The sequence below is a fragment of the Daphnia pulicaria genome, unplaced genomic scaffold (assembly GCF_021234035.1).
Source record: "Daphnia pulicaria isolate SC F1-1A unplaced genomic scaffold, SC_F0-13Bv2 h1tg000140l, whole genome shotgun sequence".
In the NCBI taxonomy this organism is placed as follows: Eukaryota; Metazoa; Arthropoda; class Branchiopoda; order Diplostraca; family Daphniidae; genus Daphnia; species Daphnia pulicaria.
The window spans coordinates 5,001-15,000 of NW_025804833.1; the positions used below are offsets into that span (position 1 = coordinate 5,001).

Genomic DNA, 10,000 nt, shown 5'->3' on the forward strand with positions numbered 1-10,000 from the left:
GTGACTTGATATCTACGGAAATGAAGTCGATCCGACGGGCGAAGCGAGACAGTGTCAAAAAGTTGAAAAATAAGAAAAGTTGAAAAAATGTCAGAGTCCGAAAAAATGAAAAATTTTTCCAAGTCCCGACGACGGGGGTAGTGACGCTGTAGCCGGGACTTGGATGAATGAAAGCGGCTGAAAAAGAGAGAAAGAGCGAAAGAAAAAAAAGTTGGAAAAAATTTCTAAGTCCGAAAAATTCCAAGACCGGTTTTTGGTGGAGACCGGTCGGCAGTTGAGCGGGCGGCCCGGCCCGGGCTCTGGTGAAAGTCCGGCGACCCTCTCGGAAATGAGCTTTTTCGTACAGTTACTGCCCGGAACATCCACCACTTTCCTATATAGGGAAGAGGTTGTCGAAAATGAAAATTGAAAAATTTTCTAAGTCCGAAAAATTGAAAAATTTTTCTAAGTCCCGACGATGGATAGTGAAGCTATAGGCGGCACTGGGACGAGCAAAGGCGGCTGAAAAAGAGAGAAAGAGCGAAAGAAAAAAAGTTGGAAAAAATTTCTAAGTCCTAAAATTTCCAAGACCGGTTTTTGGTGGAGACCGGTCGGTAGTTGAGCGGGCGGCCCGGCCTGAGCTCAGGTGAATGTCCGGCAAAATTTCGGAAATCAACTTTTTCGTACAGTTACTGCCCGGAACATCCACTACTTTCCTATATAGGGAAGAGGTTGTCGAAAATGAAAATTGAAAAAATTTTCTAAGTCCGAAAAATTGAAAAATTTTTCTAAGTCCCGACGATGGATAGTGAAGCTATAGGCGGCACTGGGACGAGCAAAGGCGGCTGAAAAAGAGAGAAAGAGCGAAAGAAAAAAAGTTGGAAAAAATTTCTAAGTCCTAAAATTTCCAAGACCGGTTTTTGGTGGAGACCGGTCGGTAGTTGAGCGGGCGGCCCGGCCTGAGCTCAGGTGAATGTCCGGCAAAATTTCGGAAATCAACTTTTTCGTACAGTTACTGCCCGGAACATCCACTACTTTCCTATATAGGGAAGAGGTTGTCGAAAATGAAAATTGAAAAAATTTTCTAAGTCCGAAAAATTGAAAAATTTTTCTAAGTCCCGACGACGGATAGTGAAGCTATAGGCGGCACTGGGACGAGCAAAGACGGCTAAAAATGGCGAGAAAGAGCGAAAGAAAAAAGTTGGAAAAAATTTCTAAGTCCTAAAATTTCCAAGACCGGTTTTTGGTGGTGACCGGTCGGCGGGTGTGATGGTAAGCCCCGCCTGAGCTCTGGTGAAAGCCCGGCAAAATTTCGGAAATCAACTTTTTCGTACAGTTACTGCCCGGAACATCCACTACTTTCCTATATAGGGAAGAGGTTGTCGAGAAAGAAAAAAGTTGAAAAATTTTCTAAGTCCGAAAATTTCCAAGACCGGTTTTTGGTGGTGACCGGGCGGCAGTTGAGCGGGCGGCCCGGCCTGAGCTCAGGTGAAAGTCCGGCAAAAATTCGGAAATCGACTTTTTCGTACAGTTACTGCCCGGAACATCCACTACTTTCCTATATAGGGAAGAGGTTGTCGAAAAAAAGAAAGTTGAAAAATTTTCTAAGTCCGAAAAATTGAAAAATTTTTCTAAGTCCCGACGACGTGGTAGTGACGTGGTTGGCGGGACTTGGACGTATAAAGGCCGATGAAAAAAAATGGAAATGGAAATGAAAATTTCTCGATTTCCGACGACGGTGTTTGGCAACGACTCTCTCGCCCGGCCACTGGTCGGCGCGAGAGAGGAGTGAGCGAGACCCGTCGATTCGAAAAGAGAAGCCGTCACACCGTCGAGGCGTGGCGGCTCTCAAGTGGGTTGGTCGGGCGTGTCGTGATGACTCGCGACCGTAAAAAATTCCCACTCAAATTCTCCCATTTCCGACGACGGTGTTTGGCAACGACTCTCTCGCCCGGCCTCTGGTCGGCGCGAGAGAGGAGTGAGCGAGACCCGTCGATTCGAAAAAAAGCCGTCACACCGTCGAGGCGTGGCGGCTCTCAAATGGGTTGGTCGGGCGTGTCGTGATGACTTGCGACCGTAAAAAATTCCCACTCGTCGAAAATTTTCTAAGTCCCAACTTTGAAAACGACGGTTCCTGAAAGTCGGCTGGCGGTTGGATGGGGCAATGTCCCCGTCCAATCGCTAAAAATGAGCCGGAAAACGGAGACATTATGCGGCGGAACATTAGTGGTTTTCCTTAGTATAGAAGAGGTCTCGATTCCTAAACTCGGAAAAATTTTCAGAGTCCCAAAAATTTTCGAAGTGTCGAATAGTTTGGTTTCTCGAATTGAAAATTTTTTTCAAATTTGCGACATTACGACAAGCAGCGATTGTAAAGCCCGGTCCAAATTTTTCAAACGAGTCTTACTTCTTGTTAGTCCGCCTGGCCGATACCAAAGAATGGCCGACCGTCGACTATCGGGCGAATAGACGGGTGAAAGAAATAAAGTCGAAGCCGGTGGTTGGATAGATATCGAAGGGAAGGCGAAAGAGGCGAAAAGGAAAGCGCGAAATTTCTTTAGTAGCTTCGACGCAAAAACTTTGGTATCGACGGGGAGCTTTGGGAAATGAAACGAAGACGCAGAATGGGAAGTTGTCCGGTTCGGCGTTAGTTGTAGTTTCATTTCCACCGTAGCTGAGCTCCTTTCCGCCCGCCACTTCACATGATTTTAGTTTCGATTCCGTTCGATCGCGCTTGCACTGTCTTTGTTTTTTTTTCACTGCTTGGATCGCGGCTTTGCTCTAACCAGTTTAGCCCCATGCGATCAAAAAGTCTTAAAAAAAAAAAACCGTTGAACGGAGACGAACTCGATGAGCTGTCGGTGTGTGAAATATCATTCCTTCGGTAAAACCGTTTTCGAAATTTCCGATGGTCGGTATATGTAAAAATATATCCGAACCGCGATGTGGACGGGAATTCAAACGCCCGCTTCACCGATTGGTGCGACAGCTGAGAAGCTCGTCACTCGATCCAACGACTCTTGGTCGAAAAGTTCAGAAGAGGTGCGCGCGTCAAACATTTTTTTGGTTTCGGACGTTTCGTTTCTTCGGCACGTGTGGTTTGTCTGTGGCCGTCTGTGAGAGAAATCGGACGCTTGTTCTTTGTTATTTTACCGTAACAAGACAAGACGGGAAAGATTCTTTCTTCCAAACTTACGGCATCATAACCATCAGCGTTTACCGTCAGCGACGATACGGAAGAGAAAAGAAAATGGTGCGCGTCTTTTCACTTTTTGACACCGTATCAAAAAAAAATTACCGTTCAGGCGGAAATGTGTGTGTGTGTGTGTGAGCCGAGAGATAAAAAATAAAAAAGCCACCAAACAGAACGCTTTCAAATTATTTCGTGCGGCGTGCGCATATTTCACATTTTGCCGTTTGACGGAAGCTCGTTGTGTGGAACACAGAAGTGGAGATGGACGGAGTTGAAGGGGGGCGAAGACGGCCCGGTCGGACAAAGTCAAGAGATTGAAATATACGAGAGAATTGGGTGGAAGTGATGGCAAATCTATAAAATTCAAAAATCGGATGAGATGCGAGGACCGCAAAATGTGGCGTCGACTCTGACTCTCTTTTACTACGAACTTCCCTTCGACGGAAGATATCGAGAGCTGAGCTGAGCGCCCGCTGAGTATGGCCGGCGTAATTACAAACGAGTTACGGTTGGAGCTATATCGATTGTACGTATCCCGAACGTTCATCGAACAAGCCAGATCAACTCGGCGCCCGGTAAGATGTACGCTCAGTTATGGCCATGACACACGAAGGGAGAATTCAAACGGCTGTGAGTGTACGGCCCGCCCGGAGTTGTGTGTAGGCAGTGACCTCTCAAGAAAAAACGTAAAAAATTTTTTTTTGACAGTCACCGGTCTGCGACAAGTAATCAGTACGAAACTTGGGTGCAATGCAAAAAACATTTTGAGAATCCTTGCTTGACAACAACGAATCTAACACGATAAAAAAAACGATCCCCATCGGTGTACCGCTTGCTTTTCTCGCGCTTCGGCGCAGAATCGCTTATTCAGCTGCCCTTGGAATATGTTCGTTTCGTGCATACTTGATCTCGGTCATTCTTCGGTGAACTCTTAAAGAATTGCGCACTTTTATAGGGGTAGTCTGGTTGCTTGTCTCGACTTGAAATGATTTGTTTTTTTCCGCCCATGACTTTCTATACGATGCCTCTATGCTGGCCTCTGACCGCGGTTGTTCCGAGTTTTCTCTTTCTCTTCGAAAGTCTTTGCGGAAAATTCTGCCTCGTGTGACCGTTGAGCGGTGAGGTGTGTGTGTGTGTGTGTGTCGTGCGGGGTGATGCGAGAGTGTGCCTCGGCGGTGGAAAAATAAAAATAAAACTCTGAGCCCACAAAAATTTAAAAGATGTATGCTTGTCAGCTTAGTAAAGCAGGCTTGACTTATGAGCATACAGCACGCCACATATGACCGTCGAAAACCGTAATACGGGAAAAAAAGTTGATGAATATATCAAGACCGGTCGAATGAATCCGATTCACTTTGGGCTCATAGACCGTTGAATGGTCTTTGACTTTGGAAATTGAAATGAAAAAAATCCAACAAACGGATCGGATCGGTGTTTCTCTTCACTGGGACTCGCTGTGACACGCCAGGCGTTGCGATCAAAAATTTTAGTTTCCGAAGAAAAAGAAAAAAAACGAAAAACGTGTTGATTTGGTGTGTGTTTGGTGATGCGTGGGCGAAATAAAAACCCGCAACTCGCCGGATGCATATCAAACAAACATACACGAAATACCTGGTTGATCCTGCCAGTAGCATATGCTTGTCTCAAAGATTAAGCCATGCATGTCTAAGTACAAGCCGCTAGACGGCGAAACCGCGAATGGCTCAATAAATCAGTTATGGTTCCTTAGATCCACTCCATCCTACTTGGATAACTGTGGTAATTCTAGAGCTAATACATGCACTCGAGCCTCGACTGCGGGCTTTCGGGCTCGCAGAAGAGGTGCTTTTATTAGATCAAAACCAGTCGGGGCCGGGCTTTCGGGCTCGCGCACCGTACCAATTTTGGTGACTCTGGATAACTTCACGCCGATCGCACGGCCTTCGCGCCGGCGACGTATCTTTCAAATGTCTGCCTTATCAACTGTCGATGGTAGGTTACGCGCCTACCATGGTTGCAACGGGTAACGGGGAATCGGGGTTCGATTCCGGAGAGGGAGCCTGAGAAACGGCTACCACATCCAAGGAAGGCAGCAGGCGCGCAAATTACCCACTCCCGGCACGGGGAGGTAGTGACGAAAAATAACGATACGGGACTCTTCCGAGGCCCCGTGATTGGAATGAGTACACTTTAAATCCTTTAACGAGGAACCATTGGAGGGCAAGTCTGGTGCCAGCAGCCGCGGTAACTCCAGCTCCAATAGCGTATATTAAAGTTGTTGCGGTTAAAAAGCTCGTAGTCGGATGTCTGTCTTCGGCCGGGCGGCGCCGCTCTGAATCAAGGGTGTTGCGTTTCACGCTCTGGGAGCCCGGGTGTCAAAGCCCGACTCTCTTCACGGTCGGACAACATCGCCGGAGTGGTGGTCGGTGCGTCGTTGTTGTATCTGCGGCCAGAGTTGGAAAGTTCTTTCGGGTTCTTTTTTAAATTTTGGTCGTAGTTGACTCGATTCGCTCCACCCAGTCAATCGTTCGGGGTGCCCTTCACCGGGTGTCTCGGGCGGCCGGCAACGTTTACTTTGAACAAATTAGAGTGCTCAAAGCAGGTGTATCCCAACGCCTGAATATCGCAGCATGGAATGATGGAATAGGACCTCGGTCCGATTTTGCTGGTCTTTTACTTTTGGACCCGAGGTAATGGTCAATAGAGACGGACGGGGGCATTCGTACTGCGGCGACAGAGGTGAAATTCTTGGACCGCCGCAAGACGAACAACAGCGAAGGCATTTGCCAAGAATGTTTTCCTTGATCAAGAACGAAAGTTAGAGGTTCGAAGGCGATCAGATACCGCCCTAGTTCTAACCATAAACGATGCCAACCAGCAATCCGTCGGAGTTACTCCAATGACTCGACGGGCAGCTTCCGGGAAACCAAAGTCTTTGGGTTCCGGGGGAAGTATGGTTGCAAAGCTGAAACTTAAAGGAATTGACGGAAGGGCACCACCAGGAGTGGAGCCTGCGGCTTAATTTGACTCAACACGGGAAACCTCACCAGGCCCGGACACTGGAAGGATTGACAGATTGAGAGCTCTTTCTTGATTCGGTGGGTGGTGGTGCATGGCCGTTCTTAGTTGGTGGAGCGATTTGTCTGGTTAATTCCGATAACGAACGAGACTCTAGCCTGCTAAATAGGTGACGGGTTTTATCAATTGAAACCGAAGGGAGTACGGAGGCGTCGGGATCAGGTGGCGGCGATTCGGGTCTCGGTGGGACTGGTTCCTTTAGTGAGGCAATCTCTCGGCTTGGTTTCGTTGTGCTCTGTTCGTCGGGTGTACGGCCTTCACGGGTTGGTTGCCTGGCGGATGAGGTATGGCGGGGCTTTGTCGGGAATGTCTCGCGGGGGCTGGCTCTATTGTTATTCGGTCGTCGTCATCCCCGGCGATACCTTCTGCTCTCGCGTCCGTCACGCAGTCTTCTTAGAGGGACAAGCGGCGTCCAGCCGCGTGACAGTGAGCAATAACAGGTCTGTGATGCCCTTAGATGTCCTGGGCCGCACGCGCGCTACACTGAAGGAATCAGCGTGTTTCACTCTCCCTGTCCGAAAGGACCGGGTAACCGCTGAACCTCCTTCGTGGTTGGGATTGGGGACTGCAATGATCCCCATGAACCAGGAATCCCTAGTAGGCGCGGGTCACTAGCCCGCGTCGATTACGTCCCTGCCCTTTGTACACACCGCCCGTCGCTACTACCGATTGAATGATTTAGTGAGGCCTTCGGACGGGCTTGTCGGGGTGCCGTCGAGTGGGGAGCAATCTCTGCCCGTGCGGTGCCTACCAACGGCGAGACTGAAAGATGGTCGAACTTGATCCTTTAGAGGAAGTAAAAGTCGTAACAAGGTTTCCGTAGGTGAACCTGCGGAAGGATCATAAACGAACAAGACAAATGTTTTGCGCATATGGCTTTGGTTGAGCACGAAACAACTAAAAGTTGCAAAACAAAAAAACCCCATCAAAAGTCTTTCGGCGTAAGACATCGTATGAACTATGTGTGGGTTGACGGAAGAAAATCATTTATTTTGAACGGGTATCAGGCGCTCTGATGCGCGGTGGTTTAAAGCGGATTCGCCTTTTCAAATTGATTTTTCTTTCCTCTCGGCTCAAAAAAAAACACAAAGTCTTTCGATTTGGTCTATGGCCGTGAGCAAATTCTTCCTGCTTCGATGGTGAATGTCTCTATAGATTCATTCGACCTTTAGCGGCGCTCACAGTGTTGACGTTAGTAGAGTGAAGAATACGATAGCCCGCCTGGGCCGCGAGTACCGAAGGAACAATAAAGGAGATTTTATAAAGTCTTAGTCCCTAAATCAAACACTTTGAAAAATAAAAACTCGGTGGATGGAGAGTCGGAAAAAAAAAAAACATCAAGATTTTGAACGGGTATCAGGCGCTCTGATGCGCGGTGGTTTAAAGCGGATACGCCCAATCGAAATTGTTTTTTTTTGTTTCTCTCTTCGTCTTCGGGATTTTTTGATTCTCGGTGGGGGACGAAAGTGTGAGACTTTACTCTGGACGTTCTTTTCGGGCGTAGATACTCGTGGTTGCGTGCGTGTGCGTCGTATAGACTAACACTCCAAAGCCCGACACTATGCCGTTGAAAACCGAATGTTTTTTAAGCTTGCCCTTCGCCCTCTCGATGAAGTAGGAAGAATTCAAAATCACAATAACACACTAAACCCAAATTCTAGTACGAGTGTTTATCGGAACATTTTCTTTCTGGCTTTCTTTCTCCGCCCTCGCATTCATTTGCTTGGGCGGGTTGGAGAAAAAGAGAGAAGAAAACGAATATGTCGTTTTATATACGACCCTGAACGGTGGATCACTAGGCTCGTGGATCGATGAAGAGCGCAGCAAAGTGCGCTAATCCATGCGAACTGCAGAACACATGGAGCATCGAAATCTTGAACGTAAATGGCGGCCCAGCTTCTCGCTCGGGCCACATCTGACTGAGGGTCGGTCGAATGATGAACGAACAGAGATTTTTTCAGTCTTGGTTTTGCATGTTGGGTCGCGGCGAGATTTATTTTTCACCCGGCCTGACCGCATAAAAGCTCCCGAATCTCTAACGTCTGGGTGCCGCGCGACTTAAGTGTCCGCGATGCCTCAAATACAAAAAAGGGGGAAAAATAAAAGAAGGTTCGCCCTGTTTTGTTTTTTTCCTCTCTATTCAAAAGAAACCTTTTTCGATGGCAAAACAGATGGGAAATTTTTGAGCCAACTCAAAAAAAAATTTTAGAAATAAACACATCTTCTCGAACAAGGTGTCGGCTGCGTGTGCGCGATATACCGCTTCAACGCGAGTTTAGTTGTGTGTGTGCGCCGGGCGTGTCGAAGTGTCGACCACCGCGAATTATCACTCACTCTAACCGCTCGTTATGCAAGCTTGGTTCGCGCACGACGCGTTGTTTCAATACAAAAAGCCGCAGGACGCCCTGTCACTTTTCGTAAATTAATTTTTGCGAATAACGAGAGACTCGCTTTATTTCGAAAAAAAAAAATTTGAACCGGCAATTATTCAATCTTTCCCGGCTTTAAAACGCCAAAGTCTGCCGAGCTAGATAAAGTGTTGTCTCCTTTTGAAAACAAACAATTCATTCTGACCTCAGTTTAGATGAGACTACCCGCTGAACTTAAGCATATCAGTAAGCGGAGGAAAAGAAACTAACAAGGATTCCCTTAGTAGCGGCGAGCGAACAGGGATGAGCCCAGCACCGAACCTCGCGCCCGGTTGAGCGGGTGCCGAGGAATGTGGTGTTCGGGAGGATCGTGCGCGTCTGTCCGGTATCTATCGTCCAAGTCTCCATGAACGGGGCGAGCAACCCACAGAGGGTGTCAGGCCCGTAGATAAGACGAGCCGAGACCGTGCATCGGATCCCTTCCCAAGAGTCGGGTTGCTTGAGCGTGCAGCCCTAAGCGGGAGGTAAACTCCTTCTAAGGCTAAATATCGCCACGAGACCGATAGCGAACAAGTACCGCGAGGGAAAGTTGAAAAGAACTTTGAAGAGAGAGTTCAAGAGTGCGTGAAACCGTTCAGGGGGTTAAACGGGTGGGCCCTCGAAGGTCGAACAAGTCCCCGCTCCCGGCACTTGGTTGTATGCCCTTAACGCTGCATGGAGACTGCCTGAATTGGCGGCTCTCTTGCATAAGTCGTTCTGCGATCGCAATAGCCACGCCAAGGTCCGCAAGTGGGGGGCCTAGTAGGACTCCGCGACCGACTGGGTGTCTGTTACACGGGGCGTCCGTTAGCGAGTTTCGTGGTTACCTTCGCGGGTGCCGCGATGACGAGCGCGGCGTTTCCCAACAGTACTGCCCGGTCGTGACCTGTCTCCTCCCGGGAGGTGTCGTAGCTTTTTTTTGTAAAAGAGAAAAAGTTGCGGTGCTCAACCTGTGGAGGCCCAGAGCGGAGAGTAGAAGTCGGGTCCCACCCGACCCGTCTTGAAACACGGACCAAGGAGTCTAACATGTGCGCAAGTCGTCGAGAAATTATCAAACTAAACTCGCGAGGCGCAATGAAAGTGAAGCGGCCCCGATGAGGGTGCATCCGCGAGGGGTGATCCCGTCTCGAACAGAGCGGGCGCAACCCCAGGGCGTCCGAATGCTCGCGAGATCTTTCCCCCTTAAAAGGGTTTGGTCGAGTCGGCCGGACGAACCCAGAGCGCACACGTTGGGACCCGAAAGATGGTGACCTATGCCTGGCCAGGACGAAGCCAGGGGAAACCCTGGTGGAGGTCCGCAGCGATTCTGACGTGCAAATCGATCGTCGGAGTTGGGTATAGGGGCGAAAGACTAATCGAACCA

General features: G+C 48.7%; 3 non-coding genes across 3 annotated transcripts in view; all 3 read left to right on the top strand.

The window, feature by feature from the left end:
- Positions 1-4,780: 4,780 nt before the first annotated feature.
- Positions 4,781-7,075, top strand: LOC124319233. Its single transcript, XR_006912929.1, has one exon. It is a non-coding gene; the product is annotated as a small subunit ribosomal RNA (ribosomal RNA).
- Positions 7,076-8,005: 930 nt separating this feature from the next.
- Positions 8,006-8,158, top strand: LOC124319221. The gene has a single exon (XR_006912916.1). It is a non-coding gene; the product is annotated as a 5.8S ribosomal RNA (ribosomal RNA).
- Positions 8,159-8,799: 641 nt separating this feature from the next.
- The window catches only part of LOC124319226, a 4,576-nt gene continuing 3,375 nt past the window's right edge, over positions 8,800-10,000 (top strand). The window contains exon 1 of the ribosomal RNA XR_006912922.1: positions 8,800-10,000. This exon is cut by the window's right edge and continues 3,375 nt beyond it. This is a non-coding gene — a ribosomal RNA (large subunit ribosomal RNA).